Here is a 10565-nt window from a genome sequence, read left to right as displayed (position 1 = left end):
TCATCTTGAGAGAGAAGATGTAAATGCATCTTCACTTTCCAGAGATGATAGTTATCTCTTTCCAGGATTGGAATCTTTACACCAATATCCTTCTTATCATGATGTTAGCAGAATAGATCTTTAAACTCTTTGTATGTTAAGAGCTTGCTCTGATACCAATTGTTATTCCCAGTGGGCTAACAATGAGATTTACAGAAGGGGGGTTGAATGTAAATCTCAAAACTTTTCAAGTTTTGAGCAGTTTCTAAGGCTAAGTGTTTTAATGAACAAATGTGTGTGAATTGCTTGAAGCTAATACAGACAGATATATATTCAAACACAAATGTAAAGAACACAAAGAATTTAAAAACTTTTCTGGTAGATTTGTTGTTCCACCAGAGATGTGTTATTTCAGAAAATCTGTGATTCAGAGAATTAAATCACAGCTGCGTCCTAGTACAAACTAGATGATTTCTCTTTGGATTTTTTCTAAACAGCTCTGGAAAATTCACACCTCATTACTAGCTGCTACTTGGTTTATATGTATCACCAAGTTTACAAGTGAAGACAAAACTGTAAAATACAATTAAAAGATTCTTCACATATTTCTTCTTCATTTCTCTATCCAATGCAATTTAGGTTTAGCTGTGAATCTTTGAATACTTCCTAGTTTGCACCAGAATGGAAATGCTGCATTTCTTGATTCCTCCTAGAGGCTGCCACATTCCAGTTTGTCTCTGTCAACCCATGTGCCTCTGTCAGCTTATGAATTATCACTATCAACTGCTATTGAACTAAGCATCCGTTGAAGCTTTCATCCGTTGATGACTTTATCCGTTAAAGCTTTATCCGTTGAAGCTTTATCCATTGATGCATTAGCAGTTGAAGCTTTATCCGTTGATGCATTAGCAGTTAAAGCTTTATCCGTTGAAGCACTCATCCGTTGATGGATGTTATCCGTTGAAGCTTTAGAGACATCCGTTGAAGCTTTGTTTCTCATCCGTTGAAGGCCTTTAATATCAGTTGATACTACTTCACTTATACAAAATTACAAGGCATGAAATATTTACAATTAGCCCTCCTATTTGCATATCCACTAGTAGTCAACATGACTGATAATTTCCCACAACATCTAAGAATTACAACTTAAATACAGAGAATAAAATGTGCTACAATACTAAACTTATTTCTAAGTAAAGCTACTTCTTCAACGGATAGCTAAAATGGTCTTATCCGTTGAGGCTACAAACACTAGATTTCTACCTAAGTGTTTTGTTTAACTTATCATCAACCTAATACACATATTCCTAACATATTCTATTCTTCATAGAATTCCTTCTTCATGCATATCTCTGCTTATGTTTGTCTCGATCTTCTCTTCCCGGGAATCAGCTGCCTTCCTTATCTGAACGTTTCCTTTAAGTCCTGATATTATCTTCTGATAAATATCTTCTGAACCTTAAGTACTGATGACTTAAGTTCTGACTTCAGTATAAGTGTTGATTTCAGTTAAGTACTGATTTGTCCTGTTTAAGTAAGATCTGTAAACTAAACATAAATCACATTAGCCATGACATTATCAAATATATCTAACAATCTCCCCCAACTTGTAAATTAGCATAATATACAAGTTTAACAGATATTTGATGATGTCAAAAACATTAAGTACAAATGCATGAGAATTTGACTAGATAACTACAACTTACAGTCCTTAAAGCTTTACCAATCTTTAACTTCTGATAACAACTTCAGTGTGTATTCATATCATAATTTGAGCAGTTGTAGATCTTGACTTGGCTTCATCTTCTGATCTCTCTGATGTCAGGAGTTATTCTGAGATAGTTCTTCAAACAAACATCTCTCAGCATATCTGAGTTCATCAATCATCCTCCTTTTAGCATCTTTAAGTTCTGCAGTATCTTCACCAATTTGAAAGATTGCAGCCATGAGATCATTAATTCTAGCTTTCTTTATGTCCTGATCCAGTCTGATCAAATATACCTTTTCAGACTCAAGATTGAATTCCACAGCCCTGTAACCCAGAAAGGTAGTTATAATCTTAGCAGAATTGGGCTTCATCTCAACAATATCACCCTTGTGATCTCTGTACTTTGGAAGATATGTGCTGTCAGACTTAACAGAATAAAGCTTTTTCTGTTTCTGAATTTGACTCTTCAAAAAGTTTGCAGCACTTTCTGTTATTTTGTCATTCACTTGAAGTAAGAATAATACATGTTCCAGCTCTTCAAAATACTTCAGTGGAATGGCATTTTCCCTTATATGATAAACCCTACCATCTGTCATGAAGTACAACAAGATGTGTTCTTTCAAGTAGGTATGGTAAACCATTTGTACAGATTCTAGTTGGTTCAATCTCTCAGGAGTTGCTCCAATACCTGGTTCACTTAAGGAAGTTGGATCATTGGTTGTGTTCTGTATTCTTCTTTCATCAGCACTTCCCAATCCAGTTTTATCTCTTGCTTCCTTTTCAGTAACTACTCTTGCTTCAAAACCACTTACAGCAGTCTTCAAAGGTTGAGTCTGTTTGGCTTTGGTGAATCCTAGCAGGAGTATCTTCGAAGGTTTAACATGAGCAATATCAGAGGTTTCCTTTGATTTATCTTCTGATATCAAGTTAACTTGAGCTATGTCAGAGGTTACTTGCTTCTTTGTGATATCAGAACTAACAATCTCTTGACTCTGAACAAACTTGAGCCATGTCAGAGGTTTGTCTTAGAAACTTTTCTTGAAGTCAGAGCAAGATCAGCATCTTTATCAGAAATTTCTTCATTCACAGGAGGCACATAAACTTTGATAGGTTCACCAACTTTCTCTTTGCCCTTGGACCTTGGATCTATCTGCAATTGTGATTTAACTTTGGTTGCTTCAGAATTTGTCCTTTCTTTTATCACAATGCCTTTGAGCTTTGGAAGTTTCTTTTTACCAGAAGCTTCAGATTTAGATTTGACTTTTTCTGATTTAAGTCTAGCTTCTTCTTCCATCAGACTCTCCAAGTCCATTCCTGGATTTTCCTTAAGAAATAACTGTCTTGACATTTCTTCATCAGGATCCAAAAGTTTATCAGAACTTATCCTTTTACCAGTAGCAGAAGTAATTCTTTTTCCAGCATCAAAACTTGTCCTGTGACTTGTAATTCCAGCTCCTCTTGATGAGAAACTTCTACCTTGAACATAACCTCCACCCATTCCAGAGTTTCCCTGGTCATCTTTTTCATCATCCTTCCCCTTAAGTGTCTTATCAGTTTTGCATTTGGACTTAATTACTTTCTCCCCCTTTTTGGCATCAGCAGGTAGCATAAGAGAGACAAGCAATTCCACTGAGGCTTGGATTTCATCGAGTTGAGATTGCTGAGAACTTGATTTTCAAAATATCATCAATCTGAGACTGTTGCTTCTCTTGGGTCTTCTCAATATAAGCAACTCTGTCAAAGGTAGGTTTTAAATTTTTTTTTTCAATTTTCTGAACTGTTCCTTGCTTGAGTAATTCTTCCTGAATTTTATGTAACTCTTCATGAGTTGTTGAATGGAGACCTTGCAAATGTCTAGTACTCAATGCAGTGACGCGAAGCTGTGTCTTGAAATCATCATTAATTACATTTCATCAGCTTTTGTCAAGTGCTCAACAAGAGTCTTTGCAGATGGAACACAGGTAACTGAGTTCCATTCCTTAGTCCACTCCTGTCCTGCAGGAGTTTTACTCCAAGGCACTGGTGCTTCTCTTGTAACAAACTTCTTAACTAGTTCACTTTTGTGAACAGTTTGCTGAGGTGCATGTCCTGAAGGACCTGCTTCATCAGTAATTGCATTTGGAGCAGCATCACCAGTATCATCAGCATTTGCAGCATCAGAACTTACAGAATCAGCATCTTCTGATAAAATAACAGTATGAGAAGCAATTGAGGCTTCAGCATCATCCTCTAAGTGCTGATCTGGTTCCAAGTTCTAATCAACAGCCATATCCTGATGCTCACCTATATTCTGATCATCATCATCTAGATGCAGAGAAGGTGTTGGAGACAATTCTGGAGTTTAGTAGCATCAGGAAAATGTGTTGTAGATGGATTAATTGCTATTGGAGCTTCTAATTAAAGTACCTCAGGCACAACCAGGTTCTGAATATCAATTTCAGCACTTGTGCCTGGATCAACAGGAGATACAGTTTCATGTATAGGAGACACAGATGGTGTGTTTGCCTTTTCTGTAGCAGCTTCATGAGTTGGAGTCAAAGGAGAAGCAGTGGCTTCAGCAAATTCTGGTTCTTGTGAGATCAGAGATTCCTGATCTCCTTCCTTAGCTGTTGCTTCCTCATCATCTGAAACTGGCCTTTTAGCTCTCTGTTTCTTGTATCTCTTAGAAGGTGGGGATTCCTTGGGAGGTTCAGCAGTAGTCATTCTCCTAAACCTTTTGAGAAGCTTAGATCCCCCAATTCCAGAATCCTTCTGAGAAGAAACTTTCTCAGCTTCTTTAACAACAGGTTCTGATGAAGAAACCTGTTCCTCACTATCAGACTCATCTCTCAGAACAATCCTCCTTCTCTTCTGTGGTGTTTGAGGAACAGTCTTTGTCCTCTTGGGCTTGGAAGATGAAGTCTTCACAGTAGGTGCTGAGGATGAAGGTTGAGCTGTCTGTGAAGTTGTGAGATATGATTTGAGATATGTTCTGAGTGAAGGTTGAGGTATAGATGTATGAGTGGTATGTTCTGATGGTTGCTGTGGTGTTTGGGATGTGGTAGTGGGTTGTACATTAGGATAAACAGATCTATAGGTTTCAGGATCAGCATTTACCAAGATCTGTATTACAAACTGAGGAATCTGTAAAGGTCGAACCACCTTTTTCTTAAGGTCAGCATTTACCAAGTCATTAAAGGCTCGTTTTGCAATTTTAAAGGGTGGATATAAAGAACTGGCTAGTTGAGGGGGATCAGTACAGCATAAGTTATATATAAGCTGACAGAATCTAGCAAAGGTAAACTACATTTCTATCTTTTGTCATCCTATCCCCTATGAAACCTATCACAACACTTGCAAAATCAAAATGAGTTTGGTTAATAATAGCATACCCGATATGCTGACTCATTATTGGAATGGCATCAAAGTTTGAACACTTATTCCCGAAGGCTTTAGTGATGCAGTCGAAGAAGAAGCTCCATTCATTTCTGATATGTGCCCGTTTCAACTGTCCAAGCTTAGCCAAACTCTTTTCATACCCCAAACTGTTCATTAACTCTTGTAGAGCTGATTCCTCCGGTGTTGAAAAAGTACAGCCTTCTGTTAAATGTAAGGCCTTGCGAATTGTACCAGGAGTTATTACATGTTCAGAATCATCCACTTTAAAAACAATACTGGGAGTACCAGTTGTACCACCATTATCAAAATTCCCAGTCCGCCAAAACGTCAGAACTTGTTGGCTTGAAAAGACTGAAGGCTGGGTCAATGCATACCCAATTTCACTGTATGCAAGAAGATCTTGCACAAAATGCAACTCAGACGGAGCTTCAGCATGATCGAGAATTGCAACATAGTTATTTGGAACGAACTTAGCTCCATCAATGATCAAATCCTTAGGTGCCATGAGAAAAATCGAAAATTAAGATTGCCTGTTAGGTGTTTGATAAAATGTCTGTATGAAAAACCAACGTCAGGAGATGAGAGAGAGTAAAAGCAAAGAAAGAGAGATAAAGTCTAAAAGTAAATAAAAGATTGTGTAATCTTCTCTCTCTCTTACTTATACTTGGTAAAAAAAATAACCGTTGGACACCTGTCAGACATGCAGCAATAATGAATAGTTAATGGGCACGGGAAAACAGTAATCATTACTTACCCACTTGCAGCTTTTTAAGGAAAAAACCGTTCCACTTACCCAGTAATTCCATTAATTGAGGTAATTCAGTTTTAATTCAAAATTTAAACTGTTCCCACTTATTCAATTATTTTCACTGCAAAACCAATATTCCGAAAATAAATTTCAAGTGTGAGAATGACCAAAATAAATCAAGTAAACAAGTACTGATATTTGAAAGTCAGAACTTAATTTAAATCAATGATTAAAATGATCATCAGAACATGGATATATCAGGATTTAACAGTGCGGTTAAATGTGCAAACATCTCAGAGACAGAATCTTGCAAAAATAAGAAATTTCATTAATATAATAAGAGAATACATTCATGAAATTGAAATTACATCAGAGAATTACAAGACTGTCCTAAGCTTCTAAACCTAACATCAACAGCTTTAGTCCTAGCTCAAGAAGCAGGACAAAGCTGACGATGAAGAAAAACAGGAAGAAGAAAATAAATTATTTCTTCTTCCGACTCTCTACAAAAAGAATAGCGAGTCGAATGATTCACTCTTGTTGGCGGAGAGCTTCCAGCCTTTCCTCCTCCAATTGCTCCAGATGGCGATGGTAGTCCATGTAAAAGAACAGGAGGTGTGTGAGAACCTCCTGGTGAACCGAGTCTCAAATCTCATCAGGAATGACAGTCACGTGCCATTCCTGCTGCCATCCCTCACGGCTTAACTCCATGTCGAAGGTCTCATAGTTTAAAAACATATTGTAGTTAACCATGATGTTGTGTTTATGAGGGAAAAGAGAGTAAGTGTTTGAGGAAAGAATTGATATATAGGCTGATGTGAAGTATTGGTTTATATAGGCAAGAGAATGCCAGGAGACGCAAGAAAATTTAATGCTGACAGGTAGAAATAATTCTACCTCGTCTCCCTAGACTGGGAAGACGAAAAACAGTCATTGGAAGTGTAAGACAGGGTTTAATGCGCACAAGTAACAAGTAAAAATTACTGTGCATGTACGTGTTTTACTAACCCTAATTAGATTGACTGTTAATATTCTACCCAAACATATTCTAATTTAAAATAAGACTGTTTTTAGATTTTATCCACAAATAAGTCAAGTAAAGGATCAGAATTTAATATCAGAACTTAGACTTATATCAGAACTTAACAGTCATCAGAACATGATTTCTTAACTCAAAAAATGAATGCCTATTTTTTTTTTAATTCTTCACACAAATTCTGATATCAATTCTTCAGAACTTAATCATCAGAACGTTCAACAGAACTTGTCCTCAGAATTTATGCAATCTGACACATAAACTGTTCATCTAAAATAACATAGATCACCACAGTAATTTTCATCATTCATATGGAGTGTTAGTGTGTGCATTAAGCTAAATATCAGAAAAAGAGTAAAGTATGATTCACTTCAGTACATCTTAGAATTAAGGCATAACTAAAACTTTACTGAAAATCTGTCATTATTCTGAAGCCTACTATTGAATGAGTTCACGCTTAAGTCCACCTCAACTGTTTTGTGCTAATTTTGTGCATCTTTTGAAATTCCATTTTACAGTGGCTTCTCAGTGTAAGTGAGTCACGACTGCTTATCAGAATTTATGCTTTTATCAGAGTATTTCTCCAGTAATCATAGAGTGTGAAAAGTCACCAGGAAAATATTTTGCTTTTCTGATGCATATTACTTAATACCAGCAATGCACTTGGGTCGTCCCTTCCACATTTTTACTCTAGATCTCAAAGGAGTACCTGATTTTTATTTCTTGTTTCTTTTCCTTTTTCTTTTGATAAGTGAGGTTTATCAGCACTTAGTACATTCAACAGATTTACTGGAATCAGAACTTAACAGATGAGAAGCATTATTCTAGTTTTTGACTTAGTAATAAGATAGACAAAGTAAACTCAACTAAGCTCAATATCAGAATTTGCTTGTGTCAATAAATTTCCACAGAAATAATTACTTCTAACATGGGATCTCTAGTGTATTGAAGACTACTAGGTTAGCATCTAACATAGGTATCCTCATAGGATTGAATAGTTACATAAACAGACATATCATTATCAGAGTTTAGAAATTCACATCAGACAACAATCAGTACTTAAGCAATTTTCAGGTAAGCACAGAATACACAAGGAAAGTAATTTCTGTAAATACTGATCATAAAGTCTGATGCATCAGAACAAAAACTAAGCAGATTTAGAGAAAGAACCTGAAACCATTCCAAGTTCATTTACCAATCTTGTAAAAGTAGCTTCACACAGTGGTTTTGTGAAGATATCTGCTAGTTGTTGATCTGTTGGAACAAAGTGCAATTTCACTGTACCTTCATCCACATGTTCCCTTATGAAGTGGTACCTAATGCTGATGTGCTTTGTCATTGAGTGTTGAACTGGATTACCTGTCATAGTAATAGCACTTTGATTATCACAGTAAATAGGGATTTTAAAATATGTTAAACCATAATCCAGTAACTGATTCTTCATCCAAAGAATCCGTGCGCAACAGCTTCCTGCATCAATGTACTCTGCTTCTGCAGTTGATGTGGAAATTGACTTTTGTTTCTTGCTAAACCAAGAAACCAATCAGCCTCCAAGAAATTGGCAGCTTCCACTTGTGCTTTTCCTGTCAATTTTGCAACCTGCAAAATATGTATCTGAGTAACCTATTAGTTTAAAATCTGATTCTCTGGGATACCACAATCCCAGATCAGCTGTTCCCTTAAGATACTTAAAAATTATTTTCACAGCTGTTAAGTGAGGTTCTCTTGGATCTGCTTGAAATCTTGTACAAAGATAGGTAGCATACATGATATCAGGTCTACTAGCAGTTAGATAGAGTAGAGAGCCAATCATACCTCTGTAATCAGTAATATCTACTGATTTACCAGTATCCTTATCTAGTTTTGTTGCAGTGGCCATGGGAGTGGATGCACTTGAACAATCTTGCATTCCAAATTTCTTCAGCAAATTTCTGGTGTACTTAGTTTGACAAATAAAAGTGCCTTCTTCATTCTGCTTGACTTGAAGGCCCTAAAATAGCTAAGTTCCCCCATCATACTCATTTGATACCTTGACTGCATCAGTTTGGCAAACTTCTTGCAAAGTCTGTCATTTGTAGAACCAAAAATGATATCATCAACATATATCTGAACCAGAAGTAAGTCCTTTCCATGGTTGAGGTAGAACAGTGTTTTGTCTATAGTTCCTCTGTTAAATCCACTTTCTAGAAGAAACTGAGCTAAAGTCTCATACCATGCTCTTGGAGCTTGCTTAAGTCCATAAAGTGCTTTATCAAGCCTGTAGACATAATCTGGATATTTGGAATTTACAAAGCCTGGAGGTTGTTCAACATATACTTCTTCCTCCAATTCTCCATTGAGAAAAGCACTTTTCACATCTATTTGAAAGACAATAAACTTTTTGTGAGCAGCATAAGCCAAAAATATCCTTATGACTTCCAATCTAGCAACTGGTGCAAATGTTTCATCATAATCAATTCCCTCCTGTTGAAAATATCCTTTTGCAACCAGCCTTGCCTTATTCCTTGTAATTATTCCATCACTATCAGCTTTGTTTCTGAATACCCATTTTGTACCAACAACAGATCTGTTCTTTGGTCTTGGCACTAGGGTCCAAACTTTGTTTCTTTCAAATTCATTTAACTCTTTCTGCATTGCTTGCACCCAATCAGCATCTTGAAGCGCTTCTTCCACTTTCTTTGGCTCAGTCTGAGAAAGAAAAGAATTGTAAAGACATTCACTTGAAGTAGCTGTTCTTGTTCTGACACCTGCATCAGGATTTCCAATTATCAAATCAGGTGTATGTGATTTAGTCCACTTCCTTAAAGATGGAAGGTTTTCTCTAGAACTGGATGCTCCCCCATGATCCATGCTGTCTTCATTAACATTTTCTGATGCTCCCCCTGAAACTATGCTCTCTGAGTTGGATTCTTCAGAATTTAGATTTTCAGAACTATCAGAACTTGGCTTATCAGAACTTGACGAATCAGGACTTGAAGAACCAGATGTATGTTCTGATGCTTCTTGAGATGTGGTTAGATCTTGAGTATGCCCCCCCTGCATAGGTGCATCTTTCTTTGGCGTAGTCACCACAGTTTCAATAACATCAGAGTTTAATCCATCAGAGCTTGCAGTATCAGGATTTAGACTGTCAGGATTTTCAGTATCAGAATTTAAGTCTTCATTTTCAAATCTCAGCTGCTCATGATCATTGAAGTCTTCAAGCCCAGTAACCTTCTTATCATCAAAGGAGATGATAGATTCCATGACAACTCTGGTTCTCAAGTTATAGACTCTGAAGGCTTTTGTGGAAAGTGGATACCCAACAAAAATTCCTTCATCAGCTTTTAAATCAAATTTGGATAGCTATTCAGGATGAGTCTTAAGAACAAAGAACTTGCATCCAAATACGTGAAAATACTTCAGATTTGGCTTCTTTTTCTTCACCATCTCATATGGTGTCTTTCCATGCTTGTTAATTAGTGTTGCATTCTGAGTAAAACAAGCAGTCTGCACAGCTTCAGCCCAGAAATAGGTTGGAAGCTTTGCTTCATCAAGCATTGTTCGTGCAACTTCAATAAGAGTTCTATTCTTTCTTTCAACAACTCCATTTTGCTGTGGAGTTCCAGGAGCAGAGAATTCTTGCTTGATTCCATGGTTTTTGCAGAACTCTTCCATTATCAAATTCTTGAACTCAGTACCATTATCACTTCTTATTATCTTCACTGAGTCTTTGA

The sequence above is a fragment of the Apium graveolens genome, chromosome 2, assembly GCF_009905375.1.
Source record: "Apium graveolens cultivar Ventura chromosome 2, ASM990537v1, whole genome shotgun sequence".
In the NCBI taxonomy this organism is placed as follows: domain Eukaryota; kingdom Viridiplantae; phylum Streptophyta; class Magnoliopsida; order Apiales; family Apiaceae; genus Apium; species Apium graveolens.
Note: the sequence above shows the minus strand (reverse complement) of the source record.